At 42.2% G+C, this 21731-nt stretch overlaps 3 pseudogenes across 4 annotated transcripts in view; 2 read left to right on the top strand and 1 right to left on the bottom strand.

The window, feature by feature from the left end:
* LOC144321835 (transcription initiation factor TFIID subunit 9-like) overlaps positions 1–21731 on the bottom strand; it is a 152903-nt pseudogene that overhangs the window by 57506 nt on the left and 73666 nt on the right. The window contains exons 2-4 of the transcript XR_013387343.1: positions 2703–2872; positions 2522–2590; positions 2146–2363 (exon numbers count right to left, since the gene is read on the bottom strand). The product of XR_013387343.1 is annotated as a transcription initiation factor TFIID subunit 9-like (transcript). The remainder of the gene's footprint in view (positions 1–2145; positions 2364–2521; positions 2591–2702; positions 2873–21731) is intronic.
* LOC144321829 (immunity-related GTPase family M protein 1 pseudogene) lies at positions 2883–20738 on the top strand (annotated as a pseudogene). 3 transcript variants are annotated; one of them, XR_013387341.1, is made up of 3 exons: positions 2883–3386; positions 3880–4076; positions 15367–20738. The product of XR_013387341.1 is annotated as an immunity-related GTPase family M protein 1 pseudogene, transcript variant X2 (transcript). The 3 variants fall into 3 exon arrangements; XR_013387342.1 differs by lacking the exon at positions 2883–3386 and adding an exon at positions 6717–6789 and having other exon boundaries at positions 3564–4076; XR_013387340.1 differs by lacking the exon at positions 2883–3386 and having other exon boundaries at positions 3569–4076.
* LOC144321836 (large ribosomal subunit protein uL23 pseudogene) lies at positions 11077–15359 on the top strand (annotated as a pseudogene).

The following is a 21731-nucleotide window of genomic DNA, read 5'->3' as shown; positions in this document are numbered from 1 at the left end:
TGTGTCTTTCTGTTTCTTTCATTTTTAGGGGCCCTGTTGCTGGCTGCCACCTCACCAGACTTGGGCATAGATTTCCCTGGTAGGTTATGGGAACAACTTATGAACAAAATACCAGGAGAGGCTCTGTGGAAACTTGGTAATATACCAAGGAAGGGGACACAAGCAAGGAGAAGGGTGCCTAGATTCTAAGATTTATGTGGAGGATTAAAAGGAACATACCAAAATTTCTTTAGAAGGACAGGAGGAATTGCTGTATCAGACAAGATTTATTTCCATGTTATATAGTATCTAAGACAGTTGGGTGCTAGCACAGGAGTAGACCATCTGACCCACAGAAAAGGACACAGAGCCCTGTATAGGATTCAGACATGTGGGGAGTTCTGAGACATGGGAGAAGCACATGGAATGTCAAGGATATAGAAGGCACCATCTAGTAAATGGAGCAGACTAACCGGTTCTCCATATGGACAGAGGTTACTGAATCTCTGTTTACATCATTTATGATAATCAACTCCTTATCGATTTAAGATCTAAATTTCAAGTGGAAACTGTAGAAAGAAATATAGCTGCTCTTATAGAAAGATTATTTAAATGAGATGATACCTGTATAAAGATAGCAAGACGACAGCTGTATAAAACAGACTGACCAATGTGATACCTTTGACTCTATAAAAATGAAAAGTTTCTCTTCATGGAATCAAATGTAAAAAAAGTCTAAAAATATTCACAAATCTGGAGAAGCTATTTGCACAAATGTAGTCATCTAAGGATCAATGGAAGGAAGGATTTTAAGATTCCAAAAATCACTAGGGAAAAGGGAAAAAATTCGGCTTGGAAGTCGGCAAAAGATGAACAGAACTTTCTCAAAAAAAAAAAAGAAAGAAATATGTTTGGGCCATAAAAATAGAGAAAATACTGCACATTACTACTAAGACAAATGCATCTCTCTTCACTGTGAGATGATATTATTATTAGTTCTATTGCAAAAATTTAAAAGGTAGACAAAATCAGGTATTGGTGAGAATGTAGATTGATAGAAATCTGAAACACGGCTGCTGGGAATGTAAATCAGTACAATCACTTCGAAAAAACCATACGGCTGAATCTTATAAAATGGTACATTCATGCACCTCAGGACTCAGCATTTCCATTCCTAACACTATACCTAGGAATCGCTTTGCAAAAATGTGCAGGAGACATGTAGATGTGTGTGCCTAGCAGCAGTCTTCATGACTGTAAAAAAGGAGAGGATAGGGATCCCTGGGTGGCGCAGCGGTTTGGCGCCTGCCTTTGGCCCAGGGCGCGATCCTGGAGACCCGGGATCGAATCCCACATCGGGCTTCCGGTGCATGGAGCCTGCTTCTCCCTCTGCCTGTGTCTCTTTCTCTCTCTGTGACTATCATAAATAAATAAACATTAAAAAAAAAAAGGAGAGGATAGGCATTTATAGAGAAAAGATAAATAAGTTGAGCTACACAGTATTGAAAAACATGAGCCATACATTCTTTTAGTATAGTGTTGAGATTAAATATTAAGAACCCATAGAATACCCCTTAAATAAAGTTTCAAGAAAACTAAGCAATATATTATATAAACATGCATATGTAAGTGATAACATCACAAATAAAAGAAAGGAATCATAAACATGTACAGCATGAAATTGTTACCCAGGGGCTGTGGACTGTGAACTGGAGTGAATAGGAACACAGAGGGAGGTATATGTTGTTAGAAATGTTCTATTTCTGGGATGATTCTACAATGTTGGTCATTGTATTACACAAGTAAGTAAAAGATTTAAACTAGAGAAACATCTCAGAAATAAAGAGAAAAATCTCTTTCAGATTATCGTTGCATTATTCTTCTGTGTGGAGTTGGTCCTGAATCTCTCCCTCATGCCATATTTTGGGGACATCAGAGAAATACTGTCGGTCTGACATACAGAGACAATCACTGCTATGATGGGAGAAAGACTGAGAAATCATTCAGAGAGGAAGCAGAGGACAAGAGCCTGAAATTCCAGGTAGAAACAATGGCAAGGCAAAGATGCAAGCTCACACATGAACTTGACACCTAGCTGTGGATGCAGAGGAGCACACACACACATACACACACAATTACAGCTCTCAGTAATAAGGTAGGAAATACCTCTGAGACTCAGGTACCCTGGAAGTGATGGGGCCTTTGTAGTGGGTGACAGAAAGCTCCCACTCGGGGTCTCCCCAGGGCTGGGCTGCTCCCCAGCGGTGTGTGAGAATCACTCTGGGTCTGGTGCTGTTTGGTTGGCTCTGGTCTGCAGTGTCCTCAGAACCCAGTGGGCTGGAGCCCCAGGGTCCAGACTCAGACTTGCTGCTCCTAAGTCAACACTAGGAAATCAGAAAATATGATTTATAAGAATATTGTTATGTTTTCTCTGTTTAGAGAAAAGGGAGATCAATTCTTCTTGGGTATGAATGGCTTAGGAAATCCCTTGTCTCCTAGTCCCACTCAGATAAGTACAAATCCAGTCAGTATAACATACAACCTCCAGACTCTTGTACAATGGAAATCTCCCCTGCCCTGGTGCAGCCTCTCTTCCAACTGAGTGAGACACCTGCAGTAGGGACAGGAAAAAAGTAGATGTCTCTCCTCTTTCTTCCTCCTACTGCCTCCATTACATGGAGGAGCATGGCGTAGGGGAACTACAAGAATAGGAAAGGACTCACTCAGGACGTTTGCAATCCAGTTGAATGTCTCTCAGGTAAGAGTGTCCAATGAAGGCTCATGCTGATGTCTCCATTGGGGTGATGGAGCAGGCATAGTCCAGACCTTCTAGGCTTCTACATCCTCTGTGATGTCAGAAATAGAAGGGCAGCTCCACCTCTTTCTCTTCACCCTACCCAGGAAGACCATGTGCAGCCCTCATTGTTGGGCATGTCCCTTGAAACAAACTCACTAAAATAATCCTTGCCTTCCCTCTCCTCAACCTGTCAGCTGTGTTTTCCTGACCCAGGATGGGAATCCAGGATGGCAATGATGTATTAACAATCTCTTAGCCACAGAGGATTTCATAACTTGTTATGGGCATTTGCAATCTTGGCAGAAACTTTGTAAAACAGATCTTCTTTTTCGCCCTGTCACAGTCACATAGTCCCCTCCCTTGGGCCCCTCTCCTGAACACAGACACCCTGGGGAGGTATCACTGCTGCTCCCACATGAGAATGAGGACATCATAATCACTGAGAGTTTAAGCAGCTGTTAGAGTCACCAAGTCAGTAGGGAGCTGTGTTGAGTTCAGACCCTCACCTGGTTGGGGCAGGTGCATTAACTCCAGGGAAGGTCACAGCTGGGGTCAGGAAGAGAACTCTACCACAGATGTAACTTCTGCAGTCTGATCTCTGTGGGCAGAAGTGAGTTAGCCCTTGAACTGGGCACTTGGGCAACCCAAGGAGCAGCTTTGCAGGCAGTGTCTGCACCCATCTGAGGGGCCAGCCTCAAGAGGGCTGAATGTGGACTCCTCACTGGTCAGGGCACTGGCCTCCAAGTAAGATTATCAGGTGTGAGGTGGCTGGTCTCAGAGCATTCCCACACACCCCCCCCCCCCCCGGGGTCTCTGGGCTGAAGGTGCTCAAATAGCCCTGCATAAGTCACAGGCAAATACTGCAGCACCCCACTCACTAGAATGAAGAAATTGAAACTGGTTCAGGCCTATTTTGAGAACTGGAGTCTTTTCCAGGAATAGAAACTGAAAGTAGCCCTCTCTGTGGTCCTTCCTGCTGGGGCTGGGGATCCGGCCACTGGCTTCATTCAGAAATTGCACAGTTCTGAGCAGGAAGGGACTAAAGCAGAAAACACTGTAAGATTGCCTTCTCCTTCCCAGTTCCTCTTCTCCCTCCTGTCTAGACTCTTCCTAGGCCAACCCCACGCAGCACAACCCCCTTCCTTCCTTCTGGAACAATCTGGGCCTGGAACCAGTTTTGGAGCATCTCAGAGGGAACTGTCTCTGACTGAGGGCTGGATTCATCCCCAGGGAGGGGAAACTTGCCAGGAGGACCACTGACATCTGCCTGATCACGGTCACCCTGTGCTTCCTGGAGCAGGTAAGTGAGAGAGCTCCTATAACCCAACCTGGCTAATAACTCTGCTGCAGTAAAGACATGAAGGATGGAGCCTGAAACCAGGGCAGGGGAGCTCGGGGACTGGCTTACCCAATTTAGTGGTATTCACAGCAGGGCCCCTCTCTGACATTCTTCAGGGACAAAATTCAGCACCCCTACTCTTTGTTTGCTCCAAACCAATTCTACCTTCCGGCATGGAAGCAATGGGCCTTTCATCTCCTTGTTCATGGCAGTGGGGGTCTTTGATGGGACCAGGTTTGGAAAAGGAGAGTAGGATTTGCCATTCATATCCTCTTGGAGTCTAAGTAGAACATAGGACAATGGCAAATTCTGTGCTAATCTGGGATTGGGAGAGTCTATCTGGAGCACCACCTGGACCTCCTGTAGATTAGGGACTAGGGGTGGATTTTCAGGGACAAAGTACCTAACAGACCTTAGACAATGTGTAACAATGCACATGTATATCTGCGTTGGAGAAACTGTCCCTGTTGCTGGACACAAGCTCCATTCTTCACAGATGAAGTCAGTGAGGTGGACTCTTGAATACTCTCTTCCCAGACCAGGTCCTTTTATACTTCATGCCCATTGGTGATGCAGATGTCTATTATACTTTGCTAGAATAAATCAGTATGTAGATTTTTTTTCCTCATCCTTTCCCTATGATGATAAACTGGGAGTGGGGGGTGGAATATGGGGTTTCACATTGGGTTCAAACTCACAAAAATTCCTGATATCTCAGACTTCTAGTCTGGGCCATGGCTGATCCCCACTTCATGGCTCAACATAATTGGGCATGGCATGAACTATCATAGGACCCTGTGTGGGAATTCCACTAATGAGTGCTTTTCATTCTGCTTCTTAAATCATGAAATCCATTTGCTGCATTATAATAAGAGTTAAAAAAAGTGATCCATTGGAATAGATACAGTAGATCAAAATGGAGGGTAGGCAAATTGTTGGTAAAATATTTCTTCATGTGTATGCATGTGTACTAAGTTGATACTTAGTTCCTATGTGAAATGCATCTCTCACTGCTGGTCTCATTCGGAAGAGTTTGAAATATCTGCTCACAGGATCTGGTTCTCCTTGCAAGCACAACTGTCTTTTCTTGTTGAACCTGCTCCCTGGGTTCCCTCCATAAAGGCCTATATTCCTTTATTCAGAGACCTTCAAACTCTGTTCAGAGAGGGGAGATCAGAGGTATAACATGAGTATGATCTGCAAAAAAGTGAGCCTGTGGGCCACTTACATCCCAGGCTGATTTCTGATGGTCTCTCCTCAACTTCTGGGTTAGTCTCAATGCCCTGGAGGCTCTCACACACCCCAACACTTGCACACTGACCATTCCTGGAAGACCTGCATGCTCTCATGGAGTTACCCTTGTCCTAGCCTGGCCTGGCAGCATCACATGGGCATAGTACTGCCTAAAAGGATCCTGACAGGGTCCCACGTTCAGGGTTGTCTAGCATGAGGTGCAGGGCATGAACCAGATGAGCAAGTAGTGAGGGGGGCAGGGAGCTGTGGCTAGTGCTGTGGGGCCTCAGTCACCCCTCCAATAGAGTCCAGCACAGGTGCTCAGGTGAGCAGACATGTGAAAGTCCATGGTTGGGTCGGATATGGTCACAGAAATGGTCTGGAAAAGTGTAGGTTTATGCTCATTTCCCATGCCTACTTTGGGGTGAGGAGGGTCATACTCTTCCCCAGACCCTACTTGTTTTCCAAAGGGATGTGGCAGAGATGGCTACAACATTTCAGATGACAGCTTTAGGAAACAAAGTTAATTCATCCATCAGCCAGTAAGTGGGAGATATGCAATGGTACATTGTGCTTCATTCATCTAACAGAAATGTGTCCCATACCTGTTGGCCACTAAGGGTACCAGGCAGAGCCTAGGGAATTATTTACTGTAAGTGCCAAGACCTGTATGTATATTTTTAAGATACCAAGCATCTAACATGGGATAACAAAATACTTTCTGGGACTTTAACCTTTTGAAAAGACAGGGTTTTTTTTCAATCAATCTAATACACAAGAAGTCAAGGTGAAATGGATACATGTGGAGGTTGAGATGGGATTTAAACAAACCAGGGAAAGGATTGAAGGGCTCTAGCCCAGTTCCTATGTTCTGGATCTCCTAGGCCCCACTGGCGGGCCAATTAGTACATCCAGCTTTCTCTATCCTATACTAGGGGCAAACTTACAGGCAACCAGAATCCAAAGTATGCTCAGGGGCAGAAGAAAGCCCTTCACACAATCAACTCAGTGAGCCTGGGATTCATCCAGAAGATTGTCTCCCTGGAGCCATGATGGCAGTTGAGGCCTCCTGGAACCTCTATGTACTCCATAAACTTGGGCTATTGTTGGGAAAGGTCAAGAGAGGTCTTAAAGTAGGCTTTGAGCATAAGGGCAAGGGAGGGCTACTCTTAGGTATTCTTATTCCAGAATGTTCCTCCAGCCTGTCCCAGGCCAAGGCCCTATCTTTCTAGCTTTTAGCCAGCTTTGTCCATGCATGTTCTGCCCCCACCACCATGTTGTTCACCCCCTCGGCCAGCTCAGGGTGCCTCCACTCCTGCAGGAGTAGACATCACCCTCACCAACCTATTGCATTTCAAATTTGTCCAGGGGCTGCTGGGGAGACCTGAAGACTTTATGGGCACAGACCTCAAGGGATTCTGGTCTCCAACCAGATGAGAAGGTGATCACATCATAATCCATCAGCTTTCCTCCCTCTGAACTCCCAGCATCTCCTTATCATTTCATTAGGGATCTGTCTCCCAAGGAGGGGGCGGGGTTCAAGTTCCTTGCAGCAGTTTCTAAAAATTGGGGACACTTTGTAGGACTTTTCCTCATACTTGTGAGGCAGTAAGTTTCCCTTAACGTGTAGTGAGGATGGGAGGTGACAGAGGACTGTGATTTTCATTCTCTTCCCAAATTAGGAAGGGTGTATTGAGGGAGGGGTAAATGGCAGTTGATAGCAGTTGATAGCAATAAGTGGACACATATCCCCAGGAGAAGCATCTCAGCATCCAGCCAACCCTCAGCCCAAGGCTGGAGATTCAACATTAACTAGGACCATCCTGCCCTATATATAATGTATTATTAATTACAGGGATAGGATTTCATAATTCACCACTTGCATATAATACCCAGTGCTCATCCAAACAAGTGCCCTCCTTAATGCCCATCACAGATTTAGCCCATCCCTCCACTCCCCTCCCTCCAGCAACCTTTAGTTTGTTCCCTATAGTTAAGACTCTTATGGTTTGCCTCCCTCTCTTTTTTATCTTATTTTACTCTATTTTATTCAAATTCAATTAATTAACATATAGTGTATTATTAGTTTCAGAGGTAGAGTTCAGTGATTTATCAGTCTTTTAATAAGACCTAGTGCTCATTACATGCCCCTCTTAATGCCCATCACCCAGTAACTCCATCCCCTTACCCCTCTTCCCGCCAGCAACCCTTAGTTTGTTTTTTATGGCTAAAAGACTTGGTGGGTCTCCCTCTCTGATTACATCTTGTTTTATTTTTTCCCTCCCTTCTTCTATGATCCTTTCTTTTGTTTCTTAAATTCCACATATGAGTGAGATCATATGACAATTGTCTTTCTCTGATTGACTTATTTTACTCAGCATAATACACTCTAGTTCCATCCACGTCATTGCAAATGGCAAGATTTCATTTTTTTGATGACTGAAAAGTAGTCAACTGTGTGTGTGTGTGTGTGTGTGTGTGTGTGTGTATCACATCTTCTTTATCCATTCATCTGTCCATGGACATCTGTGCTCTTTCCATATTTTGGCAATTGTGAGCATTGCTGCTATAAACATTGTGGTGCAAGATACATCTGTATCTTTGGGATAAGAAACCAGTAATGCAATTGCTGGGTTTTAGGGTAGCACTATTTTTAACTTTTTGAGGAATCTCCATACTGTTATCCAGAGAGGGTGTACCAGCTTGCATTCCCACCAAAAACACAAGAGGGTTCCCCTTTCTGCACATCCTCACCAACATTTGTTGTTTCCTGTTTTGTTCATTTTAGCTATTCTGACTGAGGTGAGGTGGTATCTCATTGTGGTTTTAATTTATAATTCCCTGATGCTCAGTGATGCTGAGCATTTTTTTGTGTCTGTTGGCATTGCTATGTCTTCTTTGGAGAACTGTCTGTTCATGTCTTCTGCCCATTTCTCAACTGGATTACTTGTTTTTTGGCTGTTGAGTTTGCCAAGTTCTTTTTTTTTTCTTATAAATTTATTTTTTATTGGTGTTCAAATGGCCAACATATAGAATAACACGCAGTGCTCATCCCATCTTGGAGAAGATGTGGAGAAAGGGGAACCCTCCTGCACTGTTGTGGGAATGTGAACTGGTGCAGCCACTCTGGAAAACTGTGTGGAGGTTCCTCAAAGAGTTAAAAATAGACCTGCCCTACGACCCAGCAATTGAACTGCTGGGGATTTACCCCAAAGATACAGATGCAATGAAACACCGGGACACGTGCACCCCGATGTTTATAGCCAAGCTTTTTTCTTAATAATAAATTCATTTTTTATTGGTGTTCAAATTACCAACATACAGAACAACATCAGTGCTCATCAGGTCAAGTGCCCCCCTCACTGCCCGCCGCCCACTCACCCTCACCCCCCGCTGCCCTCCTCCCCTTCCACCACCCCCAGTTCGCTTCCCAGTTAGGAGTCTCTCGTGTTCTGTCTTTCCCACCCACTTCTTCTCCCTTCCCTTCTATTCATATTCCCCAAATGAATGAGAACATACACTGTTTGTCCTTCTCCGATTGACTTATTTCACTCAGTAAAATACCCTCCAGTTCCATCCACGTTGAAGCAAAAGGTGGGTATTTGTCGTTTCTAATGGCTGAGTAATATTCCATTGTATACACAAAACACATCTTCTTTATCCATTCATCTGTCGATGGACACCGAGGTTCCTTCCACAGTTTGGCTATTGTGGACATTGCTGCTAGAAACATCGGGGTGCAGGTGTCCTGGCGTTTCATTGTATCTGTATATTTGGGGTAAATCCCCAACAGTGCAATTGCTGGGTCGTAGGGCAGGTCTATTTTTAACTCTTTGAGGAACCTCCACACAGTTTTCCAGAGTGGCTGCACCAGTTCACATTCCTACCAACAGTGTAAGAGGGTTCCCTTTTCTCCACATCCTCTCCAACATTTGTTGTTTCCTGCCTTGTTAATTTTTCCCATTCTCACTGGTGTGAGGCGGTATCTCATTGTGGTTTTAATTTGTATTTCCCTGATGGCAAGTGATGCAGAGCATTTTCTCATGTGCGTGTTGGCCATGTCTATGTCTTCCTCTGTGAGATTTCTCTTCATGTCTTTTGCCTATTTCATGATGGGATTGTTTGTTTCTTTGGTGTTGACTTTAAGAAGTCTTTATAGATCTTGGAAACTAGCCCTTTATCTGATACGTCATTTGCAAATATCTTCTCCCATTCTGTAGGTTGTCTTTTAGTTTTGTTGACTGTATCCTTTGATGTGCAAAGATTCTTATCTTGATGAAGTCCCAATAGTTCATTTTTGCTTTTGTTTCTTTTGCCTTCGTGGATGTATCTTTCAAGAAGTTACTGTGGCCGAGTTCAAAAAGGGTGTTGCCTGTCTTCTCCTCTAGGATTTTGATGGACTCTTGTCTCACATTTAGATCTTTCATCCATTTTGAGTTTATCTTTTGTGTCTGATGCAAGAGAGTGGTCTAGTTTCATTCTTCTGCATGTGGATGTCCAATTTTCTCAGCACCATTTATTGAACAGACTGTCTTCCAGGGAATAGTCTTTCTTCCTATATCGAATATTAGTTGACCATAAAGTTCAGGGTCCACTTCTGGGTTCTCTATTCTGTTCCATTGATCTATGTGTCTGTTTTTGTGCCAGTACCACAATGTCTTGACGACTACAGCTTTGTAGAACAACTGAAATCTGGCATTGTGATGCCCCTAGCTATGGATTTCTTTTTGAAAATTCCCCTGGCTATTCGGGGTCTTTTCTGATACCACCCAAATCTTAAAATAATTTGTTCTAACTCTCTGAAGAAAGTCCATGGTATTTTGATAGGGATTGTAATAAACGTGTAAATTTCCCTGGGTAACATTGACATTTTCACAATACTAATTCTGCCAATCCATGAGCATGGACTATTTTTCCATCTCTTTGTGTCTTCCTCAATTTCTTTCAGAAGTGTTCTATAGTTTTTAGGGTATAGATCCTTTACCTCTTTGGTTAGGTTTATTCCTAGGTGTCTTATGCTTTTGGGTGCAATTGTAAATGGGATTGATTCCTTCATTTCTCTTTCTTCAGTCTCATTGTTAGTGTATAGAAATTCCACTGATTTCTGGGCATTGATTTTGTATCCTGCCATGCTGCCAAATTGCTGTATGAGTTCTAGCAATCTTGGGGTGGAGGCTTTTGGGTTTTCTACATAGAGTATCATGTCATCAGCAAAGAGGGAGAGTTTGACTTCTTCTTTGCCAATTTGAATGCCTTTAATGTCTTTTTGTTCTCTGATTGCTGAGGCTAGGACTTCCAGTACTATGATGAATAGCAGTGGTGAGAGTGGACATCCCTGTCTTGTTTCTGATCTTAGGGGAAAGGCTCCCAGTGCTTCCCCATTGAGAATGATATTTGCTGTGGGCTTTGCGTAGATGGCTTTTAAGATGTTGAGGAATGTTCCCTCTGTCCCTACACTCTGAAGAGTTTTCATCAGGAATGGATGCTGTATTTTGTCAAATGCTTTCTCTGCATCTAATGAAAGGATCATATGGTTCTTGGTTTTTCTCTTGCTGATATGATGAATCACACTGATTGTTTTATGAGTGTTGAACCAGCCTTGTGTCCCAGGGAAAAATCCTACTTGGTCATGGTGAATAATTTTCTTAATGTACTGTTGGATCCTATTGGCTAGTATCTTGTTGAGAATTTTTACATCCATGTTCATCAGGGATATTGGTCTGTAATTCTCCTTTTTGGTGGGGTCTTTGTCTGCTTTTGGAATTAAGGTGATGCTGGCCTCATAGAACGAATTTGGAAGTACTCCATCTCTTTCTATCTTTCCAAACAGCTTTAGTAGAATAGGTATGGTTTCTTCTTTAAACATTTCATAGAATTCCCCTGGGAAGCCATCTGGCCTTGGACTTTTGTGTCTTGGGAGGTTTTTCATGACTGCTTCAATTTCCTCCCTGGTTAATGGCCTGCTCAGGTTTTCTATTTCTTCCTGTTCCAGTTTTGTTAGTTTATGGCTTTCCAGAAATACGTCCATTTCTTCTAGATTGCCTAATTTATTGGCGTATAGCTGTTCATAATATGTTTTAAAATCGTTTGTATTTCCTTGGTGTTGGTAGTGATCTCTCTTTTCTCATTCATAATTTTATTAATTTGAGTCTCCTCTCTCTTCTTTTTAATAAGTTTGGCTAATGGTTTATCTATCTTATTAATTCTTTCAAAGAACCAACTCCTGGTTTTGTTGATCTGTTCCACAGTTCTTCTGGTCTCGATTTCTTTGAGTTCTGTTAGAATCTTTATTAACTCTCTTCTTCTGCTGGGTGTAGGATCTCTTTGCTGTTTTTTCTCTAGCTCCTAAGGTTAGCTTTTGTATTTGAGTTCTTTCCAGTTTTTGGATGGATTATTGCGATGTATTTCCCCCTCAGGACTGCCTTTGCTGCATCCCAAAGATTTTGAACGGTTGTATCTTCATTCTCATTAGTTTCCATGAATCTTTTTAATTCTTCTCTAATTTCCTGGTTGACCCTTTCATCTTTTAGCAGGATGGTCCTTCACCTCCACGTGTTTGAGGTCCTTCCAAACTTCTTGTTGTGATTTAATTCTAATTTCAAGGCATTATGGTCTGAGAATATGTAGGGGATGATCCCAATCTTTCGGTATCGGTTCAGACCCGATTTGTGACCCAGTATGTGGTCTATTCTGGAGAAAGTTCCATGTGCACTTGGGAAGAATGTGTATTCAGTTGAGTTTGGATGTAAAGTTCTTAGATATCTGTGAAATCCATCTGGTCTAGTGTATCATTTAAAGCTCTCGTTTCTTTGGAGATGTTGTGTTTAGAAGACCTATCGAGTGTAGAAAGCGCTAGATTGAAGTCACCAAGTAAAAGTGTATTATTATCTAAGTATATCTTAGTGTTAGTTATTAATTGATTGATATATTTGGCAGCTCCCACATTCGGGGCATATATATTGAGGATTGTTAAGTCCTCTTGTTGGATAGATACTTTAATTATGATATAGTGTCCCTCTTCATCTCTGAGTACAGTCTTTGGGGTAAATTTTAGTTTATCTGATATAAGGATGGCTACCCCTGCTTTCTTTTGAGGAAACCTTTTATTTTCAGGCTGTAGGTGTCCTTCTGTCTGAAATGAGTCTCTTGTAGACAGCAAATATATGAGTTATAGCCAAGTTCTTTATAGATCTTGGTTACTAGTTCTTTATCTGATATGTCATTTGCAAATATTTTCTCCCATTTTGTAGGTTGTTGCCTGTTAGTTTTGTTGACTGTTCCCTTTGCTGTGTAGAAGCATTTTATCTTGATGAAGTCTCAATAGTTCATTTTTGCTCTGGTTTCTCTTGCCTTTGGAGATGTGGTTAGCCAGAAGTTGCTGTGACTGAGGTGAAAGAGATTACTGCCTGTGTTCTCTTCTAGGATTTTGATGCATTCTTGTCTCACATTTAGATCTTTCATCCATTTTGAGTTGATCTTTGTGTATGGTGTAAGAGAATGGTCTAGTTTCATTCTTCTGCACATGGCTGTCCAATTTTCCCAACACCATTTATTGAGGAAACTGTCTTTTTTCCAATGGATATACTTTCCTACTCTATCCAAGATTAGTTGACCATAGAGTTGAGGGTCAATTTCTGGGTTTGGTATTCTTTTTTTAAAAGTTATTTATTTAGATTCCTTTGACGAAGATGGCAACGAAGGTGAAGAAGGAAGCCCCTGCCCCTCCCAAAGCCGAAGCCAAAACAAAGGCTTTGAAAGCTAAGAAAGCGGTGCTGAAAGATGTGCACAGTCACAAAAAAAAGAAGATCCGCACGTCACCTACATTCCGAAGACCCAAGACCCTGCATCTCCGAAGGCAGGCCAAATATCCTCGAAAGAGTGCCCCCAGGAGAAACAAGCTTGATCACTATGCCATCATCAAGTTCCCCCTAATTACTGAGTCAGCCATGAAGAAAATAGAAGACAGCAACACACTTGTGTTCATTGTGGATGTCTAGGCCAACAAGCACCAGATCAAACAGGCTGTGAAGAAGCTCTATGACATTGATGTGGCCAAGGGCAATATCTTGATCAGGCCTGATGGAGAGAAGAAAGCATCTGTTCTACTGGCTCCTGACTATGATGCTTTCGATGTTGCCAACAAAATTAGGATCATCTAAACTGAGTCCAGCCAGCTATAAATCTAAATATAAATTTTTTCACCATAAAAAGTTATTTATTTATTTATTCATTCATTCATTCATTCATTCATGAGAGACATAGGAGAGAGGCAGAGGGAGAAGCAGGCTCCCCACAGGGAGCCCAGTGCAGGACTTGATCTCCAGTCCGGGGGGGTTAAGTCCTGAGCCAAAGACAGATGTTCACCCAGGCATCTTGAGAGGAAAGAAGATGTACTTTTCACTGTTACCAAAAGTAATTAAATTCTTCTTGACTCTGAAGACATATGCAATGAGGATGTGTGGGTCCCCAGGATTGAAGGATAATTAGTATTGTCACAAGCTTACTTAATGCCCTGCTGACTCCCCAGTGGGACATCCTCCTCATTCATTTGGAGCAGAGGAGTACTTGCACCTGCCTGACTCCTGACACAGAGACCCTCATAATGCTCTTCTGTGCAAGGCCACTCACATCTGTAACCTGCTTTGGTGCTACCTACTGGCACCACAGCTGCATGGCATTCCTCCTCCGAGTCACTAACATGTACGAATCTCCTAATATGGGGATATAATTTACACATTCTTCGATTTGGGCCTTTAAAGTTTTCTGTAGCTTTTAATATATTCACAAACTTGCAATGCCATCATAATCAAATTCAGAAGTTTAAAAAAAAAATTCAGAAGTTTTCATTATCCAAAATATATCCTGCATTTCTTGACTGCTGCCTCTCAAATCAATGCCCTACGTATCTAGGAAATCCCCAATATATTTTCTATGTCTATGGATTTGCCTTTTCTAGACATTTCACATTAATAGAATCATATAATACATGATGCAATGGGCTGTCTGTTTTCACTGAGCTTATAATGTTTCTGGGTTCATCCATGTTGTGGCAGGTATCAGTACTTCATCTTTTTTTCGTTTTTCTTTTTCCAAATGCTGTTCTCTTGTATGGATAGACCACTTTTATTGATCCATTGAACAGTGGGTGGACAGCTGTGCTATTTCCACCTGAGGGCTATTATGAATAATATTGCTATGAACATTTGCATGCAGGTTTTTCATAGATGTATGTTGTCACTGCTCTTGAGTATATATCTAGCAGTGGAATTGCTGCATCATTTGGTGACTCTATTTAAATTATTTTATCAGTTCTATGGGAATATTATTGACATACATCTCTCTGTAAGTTTAAGGCATACATCATGTTGATTTGATTTACATATATTATGAAATGATTACTACAGCAGGTTCACCTAACATCTATCATCTCATAAAAATACAAAAAAAAAAGAAAGAAAAAAGAGAAAAAGTTTTCCTTGTAATGAGAACTCTTAGGGTTTATTCCCTTAACAACCTTCCTATAAATTATCCTATCGTGTTATCTGCAGTCATCAGGTGGTAAATTACATCCCTGGTACTTACTTTTCTTAAAACTGAAATCTTGTACCTTTTGGACACTTCCTACTATCTCCCCTTCTCTCATTCACTTCCTCCACCTCTCCCCAAGTCTGATCTCTTTTTCTATGAATTTATTTTATTTTATTTTACTTTTAGATTCCACACATCAGTTAGATCATTCAGCATATGTCTCTGTCTGATTTATTTTACTTAGTATGATGCTTTCAAAGACCATGTTGTCACAAATGATAGGATGTTTTTCTATGGCTAAATAATATGTTTAGATTTTTGAGACACTATCAAACACTTTTGCAGAGCCTTGCTGTTTCTCATCTGAAGGTCTTTACAATGAGTTAAATATGGAACTGTTACCATCCATTTGGGATACAAAATCTGATGATTCCTCTCTCACCCTGTGTGCCTAGCCCTCCTAACTCCCCTATTTTTCTTATTTCTGCAGGTTACTGCACTCATCAGATACATGGCACAGCCCACCCAGTCCCTTCACACTCCATCACCTACATCCTTCACTTCTACTGTGCCATACCATAAGGGTGGGAGCATCTTATCTGAATCGGGTGCCATGAATATTGAAAAAGCCTTGGGAGAAGGGAAGTTGCTGGACATGGTCTCTGTGGTCAGGGAGACCCTGGAGACAGCATCCAGTGTCCCAGTGAGCATTGCAGTGACTGGGGACTCTGGCAATGGCATGTCCACATTCATCAATGCATTGCGGAAAATTGGGCACAATGAAGAGGACTCAGCTCCCACAGGGGTGGTGAGAACCACCCAGATTCCCACTTGCTACTCTTTCTCTGACATCCCCAATGTGGAGCTGTGGGACCTGCCTGGCACAGGCGCTGCCACCCAAAACCTAGAGACATATCTGGAGGAAATGCAGTTTAGCAAGTATGACCTCTTCATCATCATTGCATCTGAACAGTTCAGCATGAATCTCGTGAAGCTTGTCAAAAGCATCCAGGGACAAGGAAAGAGGTTTTACATCGTCTGGACCAAGTTGGACAGAGACCTCAGTACATGTGTCCTTTCAGAAGAACAACTCCTGCGGAATATCCGGGAGAATATCAGGGAAACTCTCCACAAGGAGGGAGTGTGTGAACCCATCATATTCCTGGTCTCCAGCTTCAACCCCTTCTTGCATGACTTCCCAGAGCTCAGGAAAAGCTTGCACAGAGACATATCTAACATTGGGTACCGTGGTCACCTAGAGAACCTAACTCACACCTGTGAAAAGGTCATTAATGGCAAAGTGACCACTTTGCAGGGGCAAATAGGCTCCAAGTCTTTCCAGGACATCCTTGGCATCCAGAATGCAAATGATCTTGGGGAGTTTTTGAATGCCTACCACAGGCTTTTTGGTGTGGATGATGACTCTCTCCAGGAGGTGGCCCAAAGTATGGGAAAACCCAGGGAGGAGTACAAGGCCATCATGAAGTCTCAGGATCTGCACACTGCCCTAGCCTGGGACTGGGCATTATCATGGATGAATTGTAATGCAGCCTCTTACTTATATTCAGTTCTGAGCTACATCCCAATCTTAGGTACCACTGGTATCCACTACCTTAAATGGTGGAGTCAGGGACACCTCCTTGAAATAGTTGCTGAGGACACCAAGACCATCCTGAAGAAAATTCTGGAAGATGCCATCATCTAAACAGTGAGGTCTCAAGATCCTTCTTGGAGAAAGTCAGGACATCTGAGGTCCTCTCCTCACACTGTACCCTTTCTGAATTCTCAGTCAAGCTCAGTTACTTCCACTTTTATCAGTTCTTAGTTCTTTAATGTAAATGAGCTGACTAGATGATTTTGAACCCATATCTCAGCAAACTTTCAAATACACCCTACTTCTTATCATTTATTAAATGAGCTGGGATCCAAAGGTGGAAACAAATTGCACAGTGTGACATACAGTCTCATTCTGACATCCCCATATCACTTAATGTTAGCATCATTTTTCCAAGGCCTCTTGGGTTGCCCCTGTTCCTTCACTTCTCACCTCTCAGTCCATGGACTTATAGAGGCACACCTAGAGGCAGAGGAGAGAACATCCTTTGGGATATTCCCTTTAGGGAAACATGATGGAGAGTATCTGTTTAGCTGTTCTCTGAAAAGTATTGTGTAATGGTGCCAGGATCCAAGGCCAGTCTGGCATTCTGTAAAGCTCTGCCCTTATACCTCCCCTCAGTAGATGCCCATATCACTTTATCCAAAAAAGGATACAGGAGATAGACTGAAGGGTCGCTATTACTGGCATGGGAAAATTGTTGAGTGGAAAAGTAAACCTGACTATTGTAAATACCAAACACTGACCCTCACACCTCTCTGAGAGGTCTCATGCTCTTCACTTACACATGCTGATAGTAGGCTTGTCATAGGAAATAGTACCTGTTAAATTATGTTTGCTAAGGAGAAATGCTTTTTCACTTAAGGTTATCTGTTATGCTGTGTTATTTGCCAAAGTTACCCCCAATTTTGTCAAAGGAAACTAAATTTGGCCATCAGTTTTGAGGGAACTAACCCACGGTCTATGATCTCACTATTTATACAGTTAACCGAAACTATATAGACTCTATGAAAATTCTCCTAATTGGAAACCATTCCAGACCCTAGATCTAGATTTTTCTCCTTGCTGGGCATATATGTAATAAAAATGGCTTTTTATAACAATTTTTTCAGATAAAATTTGAAACCTCATTCTCCACCTCCTGGTGGAGAAGTATCATAACTGGGTTCTCACCACTGTGGGAATTATTCAGTCCTCACAAGAACAACTGTCCTTCCCTGCATCAGTCCCCATCACCACCATCACCTTACTCTATTTACCTGGGAATATTTCCCCTAGTGTGGAGTCCAATCTGGATTTGGTAGACATCTGAACTAGCCTAATGTGTAAAATTTTGGACAATCTTCAGACTTCTGCTCAAAAAGGAGTGTTTATCAGAAGTTATCATAAATATTCACTGGGATGGAGAGTGAAATTAGCATTGAATGGAAGTGAATTGAAAGAGGCATAATGGAGTGGTTAAGAATCCTATGGTCAAATCCTGGCTCCAGCATGCCCTTGCTGTGTGACCTTGGGCAAGTCAGCTGACATTTCATTGTCTTAGTTTCCCAATAGTTAATATGGTGATAATATATCCATCCACATCCAGGCAATGTGAAGATTTAATGAGTTAAAGCATAAAGGACTTAGAATGGTGCTAAGCATGTAATTCTATATATGTTTGGTATTATCATTCCTTCTTTTCATGGCTAAGAAGGGATAACACTGAAAGACAGCTTCACCAGAAAGTGAGTGTCCTCAGATTGTCCATCCAGTGGAAAAGGAAGAGTCTGCTGGGAGAAACCTGCAATCACATTAAAGCCTTGAAGGCATAGTTGCATCTTTCTTTTTCAATTCACCTTGTTCAGTTTTCCTTTAGAGAATTCAGGAAACAGATGACAGTCCTATACACAGCATTATCCTGCATCCTGAGATCACCAGAGAATGAGGGAAGAGGGAGAGAATTGTAGATGAGTGGTCAAAGGATTTTAGAGGTCACAGTGGTTATAGGTGCAGAGTTCTTAGAGTAAACCCAACCCTAACCTGCTTCTCCTGGATGATCATGATGAGAGGGGGTAAAGAAGAACTCAAACCCACTGGAGCCTCCCATAGCTGAGCCAAGAAGAAAACCAGGTCAACACCAAATACTGGAAAGCCTGAGGTCTACTGGGCTACATTTGAGACCATGTATTTTACCACATAAGAAGCTAACATAGAAAAGCAATCAAAGACAAATTAGGAGAGATAATCAAGAAGACAAAGTGATCAGAACCTCTGATGAAAACTTCCTCCTCAGTGTCACAGGGAATCCCAGCAGGGGTGGGATCAAATAGAAATGGAAAACACAACCTAGACCTGCCCCTAGGTCAGTGAGGGGCATTTTTAGACGACCTCCAACATTATCTCCTATTTTCATGGCTTTGTTTAATCCTTCCCTGGAGTGACTAATGGAATATGGCAGCAAGAATGGAATGTCCAAGAATTCCAAAATTTTGTTATGAAAAGTCTGCAGCTCCTGTCTTATAAATACTCTCTGTTCACACACTCACTTTCTTTTACCCCTGTTCCTACTCTCTATCCCCTAATCTCACCCTTTCTTTCTCCCTCTTCCTCTCCCTCTCTCTGTCCAGTAACCGTAGAAAGTTTAATCACTTGCCATCAGGGAAATACAAATCAAAACCACAATGAGATACCACCTCACACCAGTGAGAATGGGGAAAATTAACAAGGCAGGAAACCACAAATGTTGGAGAGGATGCGGAGAAAGGGGAACCCTCCTGCACTGTTGGTGGGAATGTGAACTGGTGCAGCCACTCTGGAAACTGTGTGGAGGTTCCTCAAAGAGTTAAAAATAGACCTGCCCTATGACCCAGCAATTGCACTCTTGGGGATTTACCCCAAAGATACAGATGCAATGAAACGCCGGGACACCTGCACCCCAATGTTTATCGCAGCAATGGCCACAATAGCCAAACTGTGGAAGGAGCCTCGGTGTCCATCGAAAGATGAATGGATAAAGAAGATGTGGTTTATGTATACAATGGAATATTCCTCAGCCATTAGAAACGACAAATACCCACCATTTGCTTCAATGTGGATGGAACTGGAGGGTGTTATGCTGAGTGAAGTAAGTCCATCGGAGAAGGACAAACATCGTATGTTCTCATTCATTTGGGGAATATAAATAATAGTGAAAGAGGGAAACGAACTAGGGGTGGTGGAAGGGGAGGAGGGTGGGGGTGGGGGTGAATGGGTGACGGGCACTGAGAGGGGCACTTGACGGGATGAGCACTGGGTGTTATTCTGTATGTTGGCAAATTGAACACCAATAAAAAATAAATTTATTATAAAAAAAGAAAGTTTAAACTAATCCCCTAGAGAGGCCCTAAAGAATAGAGACTATGTGGAGGAGAACAGAGGCAGCCTGCATTAACAGCTACCCATGTAAGTCATCTTGAGAGTAAATCATCCAGCCCCAGCAAGACTTCCGAAGATGCAGCCCAGCTAATAGTTTGACTACCAACATTTCAGGAGAGACCCTTATCCAGAGCCACACAACTAAAACCGCTCCTAGATTTCTGACCCCTAGAAACAGTCAGCAAATAAACACTTGTTTTAAGCCACTAAGTTTGAGGGTATTTGTTCCACAACAGATAACAGATAATACCAACAAGAAGCTCCTTACAGAACTGGTAGTTGTGAGTAACATCTTCCCTCTGTGATACTTACTCCTGCATGGACTCAGCATGAAGGAGGACTTCAATCACAGCCCTTCCCTCCTTGACCCCTGGATATGTCCTTCCCTGCTTCCTACTGAAGGAGCAGCCACTGCCAACATTCACAGGCCATTTCATCAAGCTTCAGGCCACACAGAGTTATCTAGTTTGAAGCTCTATATTTAAGAAGAAAAAGCAGGGAAAAAAAGAAAGTGATGCTTTGTAGTGGGAGGGAGAGTAAATGACAGTAGAATCTGAGCACTTCCTTGAGGAAGAGCAGGCTAGGGTTCTTGCTGAAGTTGTTCTGTGTAACACATCCAATTCCCATTCTCACTTGGACTAGTTGCTCTCCCAGCCTGAAGCACAAGCCTCACTCATATCTGTTCATTACTTTGGTGGGGCTGGTGCTTCTTGGATTCCCTGTTCATTTACATTGCATCCATTCTCAAAGTGAGAAAAAAAGTTCTCTGTGTTGTAAACTTTCTGAGTCTTCATATTTCCAATTAATGTCTTTATTTTGTGATCACTTTATCAATAAATAGTTTAACTGACTATAGGATTCTGGATACAACATTATTTTCTCTTAGAACTCTGAAGATCTATCTCTTTCCAGCATGCCCAATGCCAATTCCATATTCATTCCTTGGATGGTCAGAGGGTTCAGAAGTGTCACCAGGGACTAGTGACCTGAAGGACTTCCACTTACCATTAAGCATTCAGAAGGCTCCTTAAATGACAGCTGATGTGAAATGACATGGAGGAAACTGAAATGCATATTACCAAGTGAGCGAAACCAATCTGGAAAGGCTATATACTGCATGATTCTAACTGTATAACATTCTGAAAAAGCCAATAGAGCTTTTATTAGATAGAGTCAATAAAAATACCAATGGTTCCCAAGGGTTCAAGAGAGGGAGGGATAAATTGGTGAAGCACGGAGGCCATTTGGAGCAGTGAAACCACTTTGTGTGACATGATAGTGGTGGATCAGTGGTGGATAAATTATACTTTTGTCAAATCCCATAGAATATACAACACCAAGAGGGAACTTAATGTAAACTATGGGCATAGAGGAATAAAGATGGGTCAGTTTTGATTCATGAATGGTACAATGGTGTGAGTTGTTGACAGTGGGGAGATTGTATTTCTGTGAGGGCGAGGGGTACATAACCTTCTGCTTGATTTTGCTGTTTACCTAAAACTGCTCTAAAATATAGTCTGTTGAAAAAGATAATGTCTGCTGACAATGTTCTTCACCCTTGGCATTGTCTTTTATTACATTTTCTAAGTGTAATACGGATTCAGCAGCTAGCTACAGTAGGATATATATGATATTACTCCCATACATACACACAGAATAAAGCAAGATATAAATACCTGTGAACTCAACTCCCAAATTAGGAAGTAGAGGTTTCTTATATCACTGAATATTCCCACAAGCTTCACCTCATATCCTGTCTCTCTACATCTATTCTCAGAAGTACAAATTCTTCAAATTCCTATGTTGAAGCCCTAACTCTCATTGTGACTGTATTTATAGGAGGT

This window comes from Canis aureus, chromosome 10 (assembly GCF_053574225.1).
Source record: "Canis aureus isolate CA01 chromosome 10, VMU_Caureus_v.1.0, whole genome shotgun sequence".
In the NCBI taxonomy this organism is placed as follows: domain Eukaryota; kingdom Metazoa; phylum Chordata; class Mammalia; order Carnivora; family Canidae; genus Canis; species Canis aureus.
The sequence above is the reverse complement of the archived record's forward strand: the minus strand, read 5'-3'. Positions and strand labels throughout refer to the sequence as shown.